We start from the raw sequence: 13,136 nt of genomic DNA on the forward strand, positions 1-13,136 counted from the left end.
TGATGTCAAGAAGTTCATTCAACTGGACTCTACTGCCAAGAATATCATCTGTGCTCATCTGAGGAGGCGGAGGTGGAGTCTGAGGAGGAGTCCGCTTCTGAGGAGGCGGAGGTGGAGTCTGAGGAGGAGTCCGATTCTGGCATTGCGAGTCTGGCTATAACATACGTTGCCAAGTCCATCTTCAACACTGAAGACAATGACTCCATCACCGACACCGATGCAAATGACAAGGACTACTCCACTCCTACCTACTGCTTCATGGCACGCGGTGCCAAGGTAAACACACGCACTACTCACTATCAAACATCTAGTGACGATGACTCTGACTGTGGTTCCAAACCCAGCTACAAAACACTCGCTAAAATTGCAACTGAACAACAAAAAACCATGGAACACATTCAAAAACTGTTAGACAAAAGCGATGATCTGTTAGATGCTGAAATGACTCGATCTCAGTCCTTAATTGAAGACATAAAAAATCTTCACGTTAAGTATGAGGAACTTAAAAGTCGTCATGAAATGCTCTCAACATCTCATGAAAGGCTTTCCTATGATTATCTTAAAAGGAAGCAAGATCTTGAGAAATTGAGAGTGGCTCATGAAGATCTTCAGAAAGAAAACGAGTCGCTTCGCGCCAAACAGATCAGTTCATCTGAGGAAGGATTTGAACCACCATGTCTTAAATGCATTGAGCGTGATAATGCTACTTCTGTTGCTGAATGTTCTACTGATGCTACTGTTGCAATATCTTCAACTGTTGATGTGGGAACTAACCCCTCTGCTGAGGATACCACTGCTATTGCTGATGAGAATGCTAGGTTGAAGACATTGCTTGAAACAGGGATGTACAAAAGTCTTAAAGGGCATCAGACACTATGTGATGTCCTTAAAAGGCAGACCCTGAACCGAAACCCGAGGAAAGAGGGTGTTGGGTTCGTAAGGAAAATGAATGATGATGGCTCTTACTGGAAACTTGAGCAGTACCCCAAAACCACATGGGTTGCTGCAAAGGAACCTTCAGCAGATCCATCCACTCTATCTGGCTTCACCTGTGCTAACCCCATTGTCATTGATGAATCCTTTGATGCAAACTATCAACTGTTTAAGAATCAGAATGGTGAAGTGTTTGCCAGGTACATTGGTACTAACTGCAGGAATGGACCGCCTATGAAGAAGATCTAGGTGCCGAAAAAGTGTTTGGAGAATCTTCCTGTGAATGTCATCATGACACCACAGGTGAAGAAGACAAACCCCAGACCACAGGCTTCATACGGTCCAAAGGCTTCATACAGACAGAGGACTCACCTGAGTCGCACTAACGCAAATGTTTTGCAGGGAAACCATACTCAGGCTTATGAATATGAGCGCAGTTCATCAAACCGCCATGTTCATAAGACCAAGACTATTCTGCTTATTCTTATGAGTACTATTGTCCGCCTGCAAGACTTTTTGCTAGGGCTCCAAAGCCAAAGTTCTCAGACGCTGCACTTAGACTTATTGCTTCTAAGCCACCCTTGAAGATGTGGGTGGCTAAGAAAGCTTAACTCTCTTTTGCAGGGAAGTGTCTCCAGCAGAAAACCAAAATCATTTAACGCTATTGCTGGGGACCTTAAACATCTTCTAGGGCGCAAGATCAAATGCCCGAATGGTCTTATTATGTACTTCGTTCCTGAATCGCTTGATACTCTCCCTATCAGTCCTAATCTGGATCTAAGCTTTCATAACCCACTGGTTCGTCAAATGTTTTTTCTTCACAATTCTCTTTATGAAGCCTATCCCCCTAACTACACTGTAGGGTACGACACCAGCGTTTTCAGAATGGATTATTGATAGTGGGTGTACCAATCACATGACTGGCAAAAGAAGCCTTCTTATGGACTCAACCTTACGTCCATCCGACAAGAGTCACATCACATTTGCTGACACTGGTAAAAGTAAGGTATTGGGTCTAGGTAGAGTTGCAATCTCAAAGGATCAACACATGGATAAAGTCATGCTTGTTGAATCCCTTGGCTTCAACTTAATGTCTGTCTCAATGCTTTGCGATTTGAACATGATCGTAATGTTTGGAAAATATCGCTGCCTAGTTCTAATGGAATCTGACAAGTCTCTAGTGTTTGAAGGGTATCGGAAAGATGATTTGTACGTGGTAGATTTCTCAGCAGGACCACAGCTTGCCGTATGGCTTCTAGCTAAAGCTTCAGAATGCTGGCTCTGGCATCGGAGGCTAGGGCATGCTTGCATGAGGAACCTCCACACCCTTGCAAAGAAGAAGCATGTCATAGGCATCGAGGGCGTCAAGTTCAAGAAAGATCACTTATGCGGTGCCTGTGAAGCAGGAAAGATGACGAGGGCCAAACATCCCTCGAAGACAATCATGACAACAACTCGACCCTTCGAACTGCTCCACATGGATCTTTTCGGTCCCACTCATTACTCAACTCTTACTACTACTGCTTGTCTCTATGGCTTTGTCATTGTTGATGGTTATTCTAGATATACTTGGGTGCACATATGTAACGCCCTCGATGCGGCTATAGCTCGCACGTGTCGAGGCATGACTTAGAGACATAACCGCATTGAAAGCAATGTCGCAAGTTAGGAAATCATCACAACATCCCATGTAATATATATAATAAAAGGGGAGATACATAGTTGGCTTACACTCGCCACGTCACATCAGAGTACATAAATAACATCCATCATACAAACACTCATGGCCCGACTACAGCGCCAAAATAGAAGAAAACCCAACATGCGACAAGGCCCCGAATCAAACCCCAACTAGGCACTACTACTGATCATCAGGAAAAGACACGTAGTAACGCTGAGAGTCCTCATCGAACTCCCACTTGAGCTCGTACTCGTCACCTGGAGCGGAATCACCTGGACCTGCATCTGGTGTAATAGTAATCCGTGAGCCACAGGGACTCAGCAATCTCGCACCCTCGCGATCAAGACTATTTAAGCTTATAGGAATGGATAAGGCAAATATAAGTGGAGCTGCAGCAAGCGACTAGCATGTATGGTGGCTACCTTATACGCAAAAGAGCGAGAAGAGGAGGCAAAGCGCGAGCGAGAATCTAGAAGAACAGCCTGCGCAAGCATTACTCCAACACCGTGTCCACTTCCCGGACTCCGCCGAGAAGAGGTCATCACGGTAACACACTCAGTTGATTCATTTTAATTAATTAAGGTTCAAGTTATCTACAACCGGACATTAACAAATTCCCATCTGCCCATAACCGCGGGCACGGCTTTCGAAAGTTCAATCCCTGCAGGGGAGTCCCAACTTAGCCCATGACAAGCTCTCACGGTCAACGAAGGAATAGACCTCCTCCCAAGACGTTCCGATCAGACTTGGTATCTCGGTAACTCAAGACACTTCGACAGGTTAAATCAAGACCAGCAACACCGCCCGAATGTGCCGACAAATCTCGATAGGAGCTGCACATATCTCTTTCTCAGGGCACACTCAGATTATCTTAGGTACGGGTAGGCCAGCCCATAGTTGCCCCTGGTGGCCACCGGTAGCTGACAGGTGGACCAACACTCAGAGGAGCACTGGCCCGGGGGGGGGGGGTAAAATAAGATGACCCTTGAGTCTGCAGAACCCAAGGGAAAGAAAAGGCTAGGTGGCAAATGGTAAAACCAAGGTTGGGCATTGCTGGAAAAGCTTTAATCAAGGCGAAATATCAAGGGGTTCCCATTATAACCCAACCGCGTAAGGAACGCAAAATCCGGGAACATAACACCGATATGACGGAAACTAGGGCGGCAAGAGTGGAACAAAACACTAGGCGGGAGGCCGAGCCTTCCACCCTTTACCAAGTATATAGATGCATTAAGATAACATAGCAATATAATGATATCCCAACAAGTAAATCAATGTTCCAACAAGGAACGGCCTCCAATCTTCACCTGCAACTAATAACGTTATAAGAGGGGCTGAGCAAAGCGATAACATAGCCAATCAACGGTTTGCTAGGACATGGTGGGTTAGAGGTTTGACATGGCAATTGGGAGGCTGACAAGCAAAAGGTAGGCATCGTAGCATTGGCATAGCAAAAGAGCGAGCAAACTAGCATAGCAAAGATAGTAGTGATTTCGAGGGTATGATCATCTTGCCTGCACAGTTGTCAGAGTTGACTGGATCCTCACAAGAAAACTCAACGGGCTCCTCGGTAGCGAACTCGTCTCCCGGCTCTACCCAAACAAGACAAACAAGCAACAAGGATACAATCAACCACGTGCAAGACCAAGCAATAAGATGAAATGATGATATGCTATGCGGGATGCGATGCGGGATGCAAAATGCAAGATATGACAGGAAATGCATGAACCTGGCCCCAACATGGAAAACCAAGTGTGCCACTGGATAGAGGGGATGAAATCGCTTGAAAACGATATAAAGATCACTGGAATCGGAGTTACGGTTTGGAAATGGCAAGCGTTTTAAGAATGACACCGGTCTGGGATTTACAGCAAGTAGGCATCTAAATGCAATGCAACGAGCATGCTACAGCCACCAAACATGACAACAAAATACATGCCAGGGATGCACACAAGATGCTTAACAAAAGACTAGCACTGAGCTACGGCCAATTCATCCATTATGAGGTTCAAACAAGCATGGCAAAAACGCAAATGCAAAACAGATTCCAGACTTAGTGAGACTAACACTTGTCTGAAATTTCAGATCACGAAGCCCTCTTCGGAGCAGCAAAACAACATGATACATGACCTGATTAAGACAAAGAAGAATATGGCATGGAGCTACTCAACAAGCTTAACAAAAGACCCAAAGTGACCTGGGGCCAAAAGGGTTCACAAAATATACTAACGGGCACACGAACATAGCAAAAACGTAATCAGTTTTCAGACTTAGTGAAAACTGAGACATGCTGAAATATGACTCACGAAGGCATGTAAACGAGCTCGATGCACTCACCATGGTGCAAGTCATGGCAAGGCAAGCATACATCCATTAAGAAGGCACAAAATACTATCTAGACATGGCAAGAACAGTGGCATGGCATGCACGGATCAACTACAATAGCATCGGCAAAATCGCAAACGAGTTGACGATCTGCCCAGATTCACAACGAAGCAAAAGTAGAGCTCGATTGACTCAAGCTAGGGTGCTCCATAATTGAACAAAGACATGGATGGATAGAGCATAACATGGTTAACAAAACTCCTTTATTGATCATCCTCAAAATAGGCACGGATTACTAGGAAACAAGCTGAACATATGGCATCATGAACTAAATAATCCCAGACTTAGTGAAAACAACTAAGTCTCTGAAAACAGATTTCCCGGGTGCCTCACTTTGCAAGCTTGCACAAGTCACCACACACACCCTAAAAATGCATGGGTTGCACCTCTGGAAAGAAGACAAAATCTTTAACAAAACATATGAAGGACTCACAGGCATAGCATGCACACAATAATCATGGGAAAAATGACGAAAGTCTAAGATGAACTAGCAGATCTGACAATTAACTCACGAGCCTCCTTCTAGCAGCATTTTGGGCATCCAGATGAGCTCAAATGAAAATAATGCAATGGAATAAAATGATGTACTCGTCAAGGCGAACATTTTCATATACTATATGTCCAAATCGGAGCTACGGATGCAAAGTTACGGGGTCTCGAACAGGAGCATATGGAGTAAAAATTCTGACGACTTGGTAAAAAAAAAGAGGGGTCAACCCTAGGGTATTTTGGATCTCAGATCTGGACCGGTTGCACTGTAGCAGCATTGTTCATGGCGCGGGAACCGAGGTCGCCGGCGAGGTGGTGCTCCGGCAAGGCGGAGAGGGGACCGAGCGGCGGCGGGCGGCGCCAGCCGGCGAGGCGAAGGCGGCGGGGCGGCGGAGTGAGGCGGAGAGATCCGGCGAGGTGGTGGCCGGCGAGCTTCGGCTCGGGCGTCGTCGGTGGCGTCCGCCGGCGACGAGGAAGATGGGCGGCGCCGGGCGCCGGAGGTGGGGACGAAGGCGGGGTGGAGAGGATCCTGGCGGCGGGGCGAAGTGACCCGGTCGGCGGCGTCGCGGGCCGGCTACGGGCCGGCCGGGTCCGCGGGCGGCGGCGAGGTGGCGGTGCCACGTGACGCTTGGGGAGTGGGCGAGGGGCACGGCGGACGTTGTCCGGCCTAGCGCGGACACGTCCGTCGGCGGCGAGATCCCTTTTTTTAGACTAGGGTTTCGAGGGAGGAGAGATCCGAAAATGGAGGGGGGTATTTATAGGCATAAGTGGAGTTAGGAGAGTCCAAATGAGGTGCGGTTTTCGGCCACACGATCGTGATCGAACGCTCTAGGACACGGAGCAGAGTTTGGTGGGTTTTTGGGCCAAATTGGAGGGGTGTTGGGCTGCAACCCACACGAGGCCTTTTTGGTCCCTCGGTTAACCGTTGGAGTATCAAACGAAGTCCAAATGGTAAGAAACTTGACAGGCGGTCTACAGTAGTAAACCAAGGCTGCATGACAAGTCTCGGTCCAATCCGGAAATGTTTAATCCCTACACACGAAAGAAAGCTAGAAATGGCCACCGGAGAAGAACGAAGCGCTGGAATGCAAAACGGACAACGGGGAAAAAGCTTGAATGTATGAGATGAACACGTATGCAAATGCAATGCACATGATGACATGATATGAGATGCATGAAAACGAAAACAACACATGGAGACAAAGACCCAAACCCGAGAAATAAATATAACTTAACGCCGGAAACGACAAGAGTTGGAGTACAAAAAGGGAAAGTTACATCTGGGGCGTTACAACACTCCACCACTATGAAAAGATCTCGTCCCGAGATCTAGGACTGAAAGAACTCCGGGTACTCAGAACGGAGGTCATCCTCGCATTCCCAGGTAGCTTCACTGTCGGAATGATGTGACCACTTGACTTTGAGAAATTTGATTGACTTGTTGCGAGTCTTGCGTTCAGTCTCTTCGAGAATAGCAACTGGGTGCTCACAATAAGAGAGATCTTCTTGGAGCTCAATGTCCTCAAAGTTGACGGTGCGGTCAGGAGTCTTGAAGCACTTTCGAAGCTGAGAGACATGGAACACGTCATGAACATTTGCAAAGTTTGAAGGAAGCTCGAGTTGATAGGCGAGGTCGCCTCTCTTGCTGACAATCTTGAAAGGTCCCACGTATCTAGGGGCAAGCTTCCCTTTGATACCGTAGCGACGAGTACCTTTCATAGGAGAGACATGGAGGTAAACATGATCTCCGATCTCGAAAGCCAAATCACGGTGCTTACTATCATAGTAGCTCTTCTGGCAGGATTGGGCTGCTTTGAGGTTATCATGAATGACTTTGCACATTTCTTCTGCTTCTGTGATTAAGTCATTACCCAAAAGCTGACGTTCACCGGTTTCAGACCAGTTGAGAGGGGTACGGCACTTCCTGCCATACAGAATTTCAAAAGGGGCCTTGCCCGAACTTGCTTGAAAACTGTTGTTGTATGAGAATTCAGCATAAGGAAGACAATCCTCCCACTTCATGCCAAAGGAGATCACACAAGCCCTGAGCATATCTTCAAGAATCTGGTTGACACGCTCGACTTGACCGCTTGTTTGAGGATGGAAAGCAGTGCTGAAGCGGATGTTGGTGCCCATGGCCTTCTGAAAAGAATCCCAAAACTTGGAGGTAAAGATGCTGCCACGGTCTGAAGATATCACTTGAGGAATACCGTGCAGAGAGACAATGCGAGAGGCATAGAGTTCCGCCAATTGAGCTGCAGTGATCGACTCTTTGATAGGCAGAAAGTGAGCCACTTTGGTAAGCTTGTCGATGACGACAAATATAGCATCATTGCCATGCTTGGACTTTGGAAACCCAGTCACGAAGTCCATCTCAATGTGGTCAAACTTCAATTCTGGAATGGCAAGAGGTTGGAGGAGACCTGCTGGCTTTTGGTGTTCTGCCTTCACTCTTCTGCAGACATCACATTCGTTCACGAATTAAGCGATCTCGCGCTTCATTCGAGTCCACCAATAAGCTTGCTTAAGGTCCTGATACATCTTCGTGCTCCCAGGGTGGATGGAGAGGAGAGAATTGTGAGCCTCGTTCATGATCACTTCACGAAGTTCACCTTTGGGCACAACAATACGATCCTCGAAGAAGAGAGTGTCCTTGTCATCAAGGCAGTAGCACTTATACTTGGACTGACTCTTGGCAATCCCAATCTTCACCTTTTTCACCATAGCATCAAGAAGCTGGGCTTGGCGAATCTGGTCTTCTAAGGTAGGAGATACTTGAAGGTTGGCGAGGAAACCTTGAGGAACAACTTGCAGATTAAGTTTGTGGAAAGCTTCACAAAGCTCGGGTTGGTAAGGCTTGAGAATCAGACTGTTGCAGTAGGCCTTTCTGCTCAAAGCGTCAACAATCACATTGGCCTTGCCTGGAGTATACTCAATACTCGGATTATACTCTTGAATCATTTCGACCCATCGAGTTTTCCTGAGGTTGAGATTAGGCTGAGTGAAGATGTACTTGAGACTCTTGTGATCAGTGAAAATGTCCACTTTTCTTCCCAATAGAAGATGTCTCCAAGTCAAAAGAGCATGCACAACTGCCGCCAACTCTAGATCATGAGTGGAGTAGTTCTTCTCATTAGGCTTCAACTGGCGAGATGTATAAGCAACCACTTTCTTCTCTTGCATCAATACTGCGCCAAGACCTTGGAGAGAGGCATCACAAAAGACCTCGTACGGCTTGGATTCATCAGGCGGAGTCAGAACTGGAGCAGTGATCAATTTCTCTTTCAAAGTGTTGAAAGCAATGTCACACTCCGGAGACCAAACGTACTTGACGTGCTTCTGAAGAAGATTAGAGAGAGGCTTCGCGATCTTGGAAAAGTTTTCAACGAATCTTCGGCAGTAGCTTGCGAGACCGAGAAAACTACGGAGTTGCTTCATGTTCTGAGGAGGTTCCCAATTCACAATTGCAGACACCTTCTCAGGATTCACGGAAATGCCCTTGGCAGAGATGATATGACCAAGATAAAGAACCTCATCGAGCCAAAATTCACACTTGGAGAACTTGGCGTAGAACTGATGTTCCCTGAGCTTATCAAGAACCAAACACAAGTGCTTGGCATGATCTCCCTTGTTCTTCGAGAAAACCAGAATGTCGTCGAGATAGACCAAAACGAAGTCATTGGTGTAGGCGTTGAAGATGAAGTTCATCATGCGAGAGAACGTCGGAGGAGCGTTGGCGAGGCCAAAAGACATGACAGTGTATTCATATGAACCAAAGCTTGTTCTGAATGCTGTCTTGGGAATATCTTCTTCACGAATGCGAATCTGGTGATAACCGATACGGAGATCAAGCTTGAAGAATACTTGGGCACCTTTGAGTTGTTCGAACAGCTCATTGATGTTGGGAAGTGGGTATTTGTTCTTTATGGTCTTCTTGTTCACTGGACGGTAATCAACACAAAGTCGGTCCGTTCCATCCTTCTTCTTCACAAAAAGAACACCACAACCCCACGGAGAAGTACTAGGCCGGATGAGACCCATTCTTTCTTGCTCATCAAGTTGCTTCTTCAGCTTCTTCAACTCTTCAGGTCCGAGCTTGTAAGGACGTTTGCACACAGGTTCCGTGCCAGGTTCAAGTTCAATAACGAATTCAACTGGCCGGTGGAGAGGCATTCCTGGGAGCTCTTCTGGAAAGACGTCTTGATATTCACAAACGACTGGAATTTGCGAGATGGCATCCAATTCACCCTTCTCATTGAGAGAAAACAGACGGATAGTATTACCCCGAGCGGCAAAGACAATTACATCCTCAGACGAATGAGTCAATTGAATCTGTCTGGCAGCACAATCAAGCTTAGCCTTGTGCTTAGAAAGCCAATCCATTCCGAGAATAATATCAATGTCCGAGTCACCAAGAACCGTTGGAGAAGATAGAAACTTGTAGTCACCCAAAGTGATAGTAACATCCGGAGCAATGGAGTTAGCATGCATGCGCTTATCGGGAGAGACAACTGCTAAAGGACTAGGCAAAATTTGCAAAGGCAAACCATGCTTAGATGAAAACGGTCTCGAGATGAAACAATGCGATGCACCCGTGTCAAAAAGAACTTTTGCAGGAATATCATTAACAGGAAGGTTACCCATGATCACATCTGACGAGTCCTCTGCCTGAGCTGCATTCATCAAATTCACCTTGGCATGCTTGGGGTTATGCTTGACCACAACTGTACTTGCCGATCTCACAGGAGGAGGAGGAGGAAGACGCCTCTGGTTGAAACACTTGTTGGCATAGTGACCCTTCTGTTGGCACTTGTTGCACGTGACCTCTGAAAGCGGACGGTGATACGGAGCACTCGATCTTGGAGGTTGAGATGAAGTCTTGTTCTGAAAGCCAGGGTTGGGTGGGTGGGAAGAACCACTGCCACCTTTGCTCTTCTGCTGATACGGCTGACGAAACAGAGGAGGAGGAACCCAAAACTTCTGCTGCTTGGCCACTTGAGTAGAGGAAGAAGGAGTAACATCTCTGACACGCTTCCTGGAAGCATCACACCTCAACTGAGCAGCCTCTTGCTTTAGTGCCATGTTGTAGAACTCATCGTGCCTCAAGGGCTCAAAGAGGACAAGAGCGAGCTGAATATCTTCTCTGAGACCACCCCTGAACTGATATATCATGCTCTTCTCATCAGGAACATCCTGCTTGGCAAAGCGGGCGAGCTTCTGGAACAACTTGTTGTAGTCATAGACAGACAAAGAGCCTTGCTTCAGATTGCGGAATTCCTCACGCTTGCTTTCAACCACGCTCTGCGGAATATGATGAGCTCGGAAATCTCGATGGAAATCATCCCAAGTGATAACACGTCCACCTCTGGAATCCTTGTACTGCTGGAACCATTCTGCAGCTTGATCTTTGAGTTGGAAGGAAGCGAACTTGACAAAGTCCTCAGGCCTGACGTTACTGCACTCGAAATGCTTACACAGATCCACGAGCCAATCGTCAGCATCGGTTGCCTCAACACAATTGCTGAAAGTCTTTGGCCCATTAGCAAGGAACTGGTTGAGTGTAGCAAAGTGACTCTGATTGCTGCCTTGATTCCCTTGACTGCCTTGATGGCGTTCTTGGAGAATTTGCATGATCAGCTAAGTGTTTGCATTGGTTGCGGCCATCACAGCTTGCCATGCCTCTGGAGGAGGTGGAGGCGGTGAAGGATCTTGATTCTGGTTCTGACTGGTGCTCTTAGCGGGAGCCATCCTGAAGAGGTTGACCACCGTTAGCACATTGACAGATAAATATTGAAGCTGAATCCAACGTAATGAAAATTGCAACATATAGTCTTCACATCCGAACCAAAATGAATGAATGCATTCCTCTTCAAATGGTCACATATCCATAAATTGAGAAGCCATGTAGAATTAAGGTACAGAAATAAATCAACAAGGTACGGATCAAGAACGAATATTCGGTAAGAAATCCCAATCTCAAACCAATATCCATGGAAGCAGAACTAGAGCTACGAGAATTCCCACCTACGAAACTCCCGAACTTTTCCGGTTATGCAATCAAGTGTTGGGGATACAGGGGAAGCATAATATCTCACCCAAACTAGCAAATCCTACATCCAGTTGTATCCATCCTTTAACACATAACCAAGAAAACTTCGGAAACCATCTACCTCAACCTTCAAAAAGCATCCGTTATACAAGTTATGGCGATACTCCCGAACTCCCGCCCAAGTACTGGGTGGCGTCGAGGTTATCTCACCAACGAACTGCATAAAAGAGATTTTCGATGTCGGCGAACATATCTCAAGTATTCCAGAATTGCAACGATAAAATTATGATGACAATACCTCAAAGCTCAACTCCCCGGGACACTTCCACTAAACCCCTGACAGGAGGCACCAAGACTATGTTCTCATCATAAGCCATCGGAACGATTCCAAGATACTCGCGTGATCCTAAATTTTTTTAGTGAAATTTGAGAAGAGAAGAGTCATAACTCTACGTCAGTATGCCTTACCAGAGCGATGAGGAGACTGGGAAGTAAAAAGAATTCCTAAGCTCTCCGATATATAATTCCTAAAGACTCAAAAACATTTTTCTAGACACAACTCGGCTGCTAAAAACGATCAAGCAATGGGGATCCTAAGGTCGGGGAAGGCTCTGATTACCAACTTGTAACGCCCTCGTTGCGGCTATAGCTCCCACGTGTCGAGGCACGACTTAGAGACATAACCGCATTGAAAGCAATGTCGCAAGTTAGGAAATCATCACAACATCCCATGTAACATATATAATAAAAGGGGAGATACATAGTTGGCTTACACTCGCCACGTCACATCGGAGTACATAAATAACATCCATCATACAAACACTCATGGCCCGACTACGGTGCCAAAATAGAAGAAAACCCAACATGCGACAAGGCCCCGAATCAAACCCCAACTAGGCACCACTACTGATCATCAGGAAAAGACACGTAGTAACGCTGAGAGTCCTCGTCGAACTCCCACTTGAGCTCGTACTCGTCACCTGGAGCGGAATCACCTGGACCTGCATCTGGTGTAATAGTAATCTGTGAGCCACAGGGACTCAGCAATCTCGCACCCTCGCGATCAAGACTATTTAAGCTTATAGGAATGGATAAGGCAAATATAAGTGGAGCTGCAGCAAGAGACTAGCATGTATGGTGGCTACCTTATACGCAAAAGAGAGCGAGAAGAGGAGGCAAAGCGCGAGCGAGAATCTAGAAGAACAGCCTGCGCAAGCATTACTCCAACACCGTGTCCACTTCCCGGACTCCGCCGAGAAGAGGTCATCACGGTAACACACTCAGTTGATTCATTTTAATTAATTAAGGTTCAAGTTATCTACAACCGGACATTAACAAATTCCCATCTGCCCATAACCGCGGGCACGGCTTTCAAAAGTTCAATCCCTGCAGGGGAGTCCCAACTTAGCCCATAACAAGCTCTCATGGTCAACAAAGGAATAGACCTCCTCCCAAGACGTTCCGATCAGACTCGGTATCTCGGTAACTCAAGACACTTCGACAGGTTAAATCAAGACCAGCAACACCGCCCGAATGTGTCGACAAATCCCGATAGGAGCTGCACATATCTCTTTCTCAGGGCACACTCAGATTGTCTTA

The sequence above is a fragment of the Triticum aestivum genome, chromosome 7A, assembly GCF_018294505.1.
Source record: "Triticum aestivum cultivar Chinese Spring chromosome 7A, IWGSC CS RefSeq v2.1, whole genome shotgun sequence".
NCBI lineage: Eukaryota > Viridiplantae > Streptophyta > Magnoliopsida > Poales > Poaceae > Triticum > Triticum aestivum.